Source organism: Meles meles, chromosome 3, assembly GCF_922984935.1.
Source record: "Meles meles chromosome 3, mMelMel3.1 paternal haplotype, whole genome shotgun sequence".
Taxonomy (NCBI): domain Eukaryota; kingdom Metazoa; phylum Chordata; class Mammalia; order Carnivora; family Mustelidae; genus Meles; species Meles meles.
In genome coordinates, this window is record NC_060068.1 from 112,020,303 (window position 1) to 112,026,618 (window position 6,316).

Sequence of the window (6,316 nt, forward strand, 5' to 3'; positions counted from 1 at the left end):
GGACAGCATGGTCTCGGGTCCCTCAGGGTCACAGAAGGATTGGGGATGTCTGAGTGTCCCAGAGCTTGCAGGTATCAGTGGGGAATCCCACTACAGAGATAGAACAGAGGACTGAGCTCTCAGCTGGGGGCTACCTTAAACTGTGATCTGTGGCACAGTCAGGCCACTGCTCTTTGAGCAGGGACCTCACAAGTGGCAATTCCAGGGAGACTCTGCTGGGTTTGGAGACTCCAAATGGGCTGTGTGCTAGAGAGAGAAAAGCTCGGTCACAGGCCAGGTGAGCTAGGAGCGCGGCCGGAGACCAGGAAGACAGGAGTGATTGCGCGCTTTTCTCCAAGGGCACATTGAGGAGCAGGGCCCCGAGATCTCAGCTCCTCTGGGCCAGAGATTAGGAGGCCACCATTTTCCTTCCCATCCTCCAGAACTCTACGGAAAGCTCCTCGAGAGTGAACCAGAGCAGTTTACTTAGCCTGGCCCCTGGCAAGGGCGGTGCAATTCCACCTCGGGCAAAGACACTTGAGAATCACTGCAACAGGCCCCTCCCCCAGAAGATCAGCAAGAAATCCAGCCAAGACCAAGCTCACTGATCAAGGAGAACAGCAGAATTCCAGGGGAGGGGGAAAGCAATGCATGGAATTCATGGATTTCTCCCTGATTCTTTAGTCTTGCAAAGTTAATTAAATTTTTTTACTTTTACTTTTTTTCTTATTCTAATTTTGTATATTTACTCTTTCTTCTTTTAAAGTGTTTTAACTGCTTTATCGCAACAATACTTTTCCTTAAAAAAAATCTTTTTGAACCTTTATTATTATAGTCATATTTTGTCCTTCATGGTATCTAACGTTATCTTTTGTATACACATAGGATTTTTTCTTCTACAAAATTTTGGGATACAACTCCTTCTAATAGATCAAAATATACCTTAAATCTAGCACAGGGCTTGTTCCAGTCTCCAGCCTGAACAAATTCTCTCCACTTTCTATTTCTTTCTTTTCCCAACCAACTTATCTTATCAACTCCTTTTTTAGAATTTTTTTAAAGTTTTCATCTTTACAGTCATATTCCATCCCTTCATTGTGTTTACCCTTATTTCGTGTGTGTGTGTGTGTGTGTGTGTGTGTGTGTGTGTTTTCTTTCTTTAAAATTTTGGGAGGTAGTTTCTTCTAAGAGACCAAAATACTCCCAAAATCAAGTGGGTGGCTCTGTTCTATTCACCAGTCTAATATATATATGTTTTCTTTTTTCTTTTTCTTTCTTTTTTTTTAAACTTCTTCTTACCCCCTTTCTTCTCCCAGCAATTTGAGGTCTTTTCTGATTTGGTTAACACACACTTTTCTGGGTCTTTGCCACCCTTTTAGTATTTTATTCTCTCATTCATATATTCTTATCTGGATAAAATGACAAGGTGGAAAAACTCACCACAAAATAAAGAACAAGAGGCAGTACCGAAGGATAGGGACCTCATCAATACATTGGTAATATGTCAGATCTAGAGTTCAGAATGACAATTTTCAAGGTGTTAGCTGAGCTCAACATGGAAGCCATTCCGATTAAAATTCCACCGGTATTTTTCAAAGAGCTGGAGCAAATAATCCTAAAATTTGTATGGAATCAGAAGAGACCCCGAATTGCTAAGGAAATGTTGAAAAACAAAAACAAAACTGGTGGCATCACGTTACCTGATTTCAACCTTTACTACAAAGCTGTGATCACCAAGACAGTATGGTACTGGCATAAAAACAGACACATAGACCAGTGGAACAGAGTAGAGAGCCCAGATATGGACCCTCAACTCTATGGTCAAATAATCTTCAATAAAACAGGACAAAATATACAGTGGAAAAAAGACAGTCTCTTCAATAAATGGTGCTGGGAAAATTGGACAGCTGTATGTAGAAGAATGAAACTCGACCATTCTCTTACACCATACACAAAGATAAACTCGAAATGGATAAAAGACCTCAACGTAAGACAGGAATCCATCAGAATCCTAGAGGAGAACATAGGTAGTAACCTCTTTGATATCAGCCACAGCAACTTCTTTCAAGATATGTCTCCAAAGGCAAAGGAAACAAAAGTGAAAATGAACTTTTGGGACTTCATCAAGATCAAAAGCTTCTGCACAGCAAAGGAAACAGTCAACAAAACAAAGAGGCAACCCATGGAATGGGAGAAGATATTTGCAAATGACAGTACAGACAAAAGGTTGATATCCAGGATCTATAAAGAACTCCTCAACCTCAACACACACAAAACACATCATCATATCAAAAAATGGGCAGAAGATATGAACAGACACTTCTCCAATGAAGACGTACAAATGGCTATCAGACACATGAAAAATGTTCATCATCACTAGCCCTCAGGGAGATTCAAATTAAAACCACATTGAGATACCACCTTACACCAGTTAGAATGGCCAAAATTAGTAAGACAGGAAACAACAAGTGTTGGAGAGAATGTGGAGAAAGGGGAACACTCTTACACTGTTGGTGGGAATGTAAATTGGTGCAGCCACTTTGGAGAACAGTGTGGAGATTCCTTAAGAAATTAAAAATAGAGCTTCCCTATGACCCTGCAATTGCACTACTGGGTATTTACCCCAAAGACACAGATGTAGTGAAAAGAAGGGCCATCTGTACCCCAATGTTTATAGCAGCAATGGCCACGGTCACCACACTGTGGAAAGAACCAAGATGCCCTTCAACGGACAAATGGATAAGGAAGATGTGGTCCATATACACGATAGAGTATTATGCCTCCATCAGAAAGGATGAATACCCAACTTTTGTAGAAACATGGATGGGACTGGAAGAGATTATGTTGAGTGAAATAAGTCAAGCAGAGAGAGTCAAGTATCATATGGTTTCACTTATTTGTGGAGCATAACAAATAACATGGAGGACATGGGGAGATGGAGAGGAGAAGGGAGTTGAGGGAAATTGGAAGGGGAATGAACGATGAGAGACTATGGACTCTGAAAAGCAACCTGAGGGTTTTGAAGGGGCAGGGGGTGGGAGGTTGGGGGAACCAGGTGGTGGGTAATAGGGAGGGCACGTATTGCATGGAGCACTGGGTGTGGTGCAAAAACAATGAATACTGTTACACTGAAAACAAATTAAAAAAAAAAAGTCATGGAAGATATTAGAGAAACCCTTTCTGGAGGAAAAAAAAAACCCTTTCTGGAGAAATAAAAGAACTAAAATCTAGCCAAGCTGAAATCAAATGCACAAGGAACATTCTCCAGAATAGATCACATCCTGAGTCACAAATCAGGCTCACCCAGTACCAAAAGATTGGGATCATTCCCTGCATATTTTCAGTCCACAATGCTCTGAAGCTAGAACTCAATCACAAGAGGAAAGTTGGAAAGAACCCAAATACATGGAGTCTAAAGAGCATCCTACTAAAGAATGAATGGTTCAACCAGGAACTTAAAGAAGAATTGAAAAAATTCATGGAAACAAGTGAAAATGAAAACACAACTGTCCAAAATCTTTGGGACACAGCAAAGGCAAGCCTGAGAGGAAAGTATATAGTGATACAAGCCTTTCTCAAGAAATAAGAAATGTCTCAAATACATAACCTAACCCTACACCTAAAGGAGCTGGAGAAAGAACAACAAATAAAGCCTAAACCCAGAAGGAGAAGAGAAATAATAAAGATCAGAGCAGAAATCAATGAAATAGAAACAAACAACAAAAAAAAAAAAAACAGTAGAACAAATCAATGAAACTAGGAGCTGGTTCTTTGAAAGAATTAATAAGATTGATAAACTCCTAGCCAGACTTATCACAAAGAAAAGAGAAAGGACCCAAATCAATAAAATCATGAATGAAAGAGGAGAGATCACAACCAACACCAAAAAAATACAAACAATTATAAGAACATATTATGAGCAACTATATGTCAGCAAATTTGACAATCTGGAAGAAATGGATGCATTCCTAGAGACATATAAACTACCACAACCGAACCAGGATGAAATAGAAAATCTGAACAGACCCATAACCAGTAAGGATTGAAGCAGTCATCAAAAATCTCCCAACAAACAAGAGCCCAGGGCCAGACGGCTTCCCAGAGGAATTCTACCAAGCATTTAAAGAATTAATTCCTATTCTCCTGAAACTGTTCCAAAAAATAGAAATGGAAGGAAAACTTCCAAACTCATTTTATGAGGCCAGCATTACCTTGATCCCAAAACCACACAAAGAACCCATCAAAAAAAGGGAATTACAGACCAATATCCTTGATGAACATAGATGCAAAAATTCTCACCAAAAGACTAGCCAATAGGATCCAACAGTACCTTAAAAGGATTATTCACCATGACCAAGTGGGATTTATTCCTGGGCTGCAAGGTTGGTTCAACATCCGCAAATCAATCAATGTGATACAATACATTAATAAAAGAAAGAACAAGAACCATATGATCCTCTCAATAGATGCTGAAAAAGCATTTGACAAAGTACAGCATCCTTTCCTGATCAAAACTCTTCAAAGTATAGGGATAGAGGGCACATAACTCAATATCATCAAAGCCATCTATGAAAAACCCACAGTGAATATCATCCTCAATGGAGAAAAACTGAGAGCTTTTCCTCTAAGGTCAGGAACACGGCAGGGATGTCCATTATCACCACTGCTATTCAACATAGTACTAGAAGTCCCAGCCTCAGCAATCAGACAACAAAAAGAAATTAAAGGCATCCAAATTGGCAAAGAAGAAGTTAAACTATCACTCTTTGCAGATGATATGATACTTCATGTAGAAAACCCAAAAGACTCCACTCCAAATCTGCTAGAACTTGTACAGGAATTCAGTAAAGCGTCAGGATATAAAATCAATGCACAGAAATCAATTGCATTTCTATACACCAGTAACAAGACAGAAGAAAGAGAAATTAAGGAGCAGTCCCATTTACAATTGCACCCAAAACCATAAGATACCTAGGAATAAACCTAACCAAAGAGGCAAGGAATCTGTACTCAGAAAACCATAAAGTACTCATGAAAGAAACTGAGGAAGACACAAAGAAATGGAAAAGATGTTCCATGCTCATGGATTGGAAGAACAAATATCGTGAAAATGTCTATGCTACCTAAAGCAATCTACACATTTAATGCAATCCCTACCAAAATACCATCCATTTTTTTCAAAGAAATGGAACAAATAATCCTAAAATTTATATGGAATCAGAAAAGACCCCAAATAGCCAGAGGAATGTTGAAAAAGAAAGCCACAGTTGGTGGCATCCCAATTCCAGACTTCAAGCTCTATTACAAAGCTGTTATCATCAAGACAGTATGGTACTGACACAAAAACAGACACAGAGATCAATGGAACAGAATAGAGAGCCCAAAAATTGACCCTCAACTCTATGGTCAACTAATCTTCAACAAAGCAGGAAAGAATGTCCAATGGAAAAAAGACAGTCTCTTCAACAAATGCTGTTGGGAAATTGGACAGCCACAGGCAGAAAAATGAAACTGGACCATTTCCTTACACCCCACACAGAAAATAGACTCAAAATGGTTGAAGGAGCTCAATGTGAGAAAGGAATCCATCAAAATCCTTGAGGAGAACACAGGCAGCAACGTTTCGACCTCAGCTGCAGCAACTTCTTCCTAGAAACATCATCAAAGGCAAGGGAAGCAAGGGCAAAAAAGAACTACTGGGACCTCATCAAGATCATAAGCTTTTGCACAGCAAAGGAAACAGTCAACAAAACCAAAAGACAACTGACAGCATGGGAGAAGATATTCACAAATGACATATCAGATAAAGGGCTAATGTCCAAAATCTATAAGGAACATAGCAAACTCAACACCCAAAGAACAAATAATCCAATCAAGAAATGGGCAGAGGACATGAACAGACATTTCTGCAAAGAAGACATCCAGATGGCCAATAGACACATGAAAAAGTGCTCCACATCACTCGGCATCAGGGAAACACAACTCAAAATCACAGTGAGATACCACCTCACACCAGTTATAATGGCTAAAATTAACAAGTCAGGAAATGCCAGATGCTGGCGAGGATGTGGAGAAAGGGAAACCCTCCTTCCTACACTGTTGGTAGGAATGCAAGCTGGTGCAGCCACTCTGGAAAACAGTATGGAGGTTCCTCAAAAAGTTGAAAAGAGAGCTACCCTACGACCCAGCAATCGCACTGCTGGGAATTTACCCCAAAGATACAAACGTAGTGATCTGAAGAGGCATGTGCACCCAAATGTTTATAGCAGCAATGTCCACAATAGCCAAAGTATGGAAAGAACCTAGATGTCCATCAACAGATGAATGGATAAAGAAG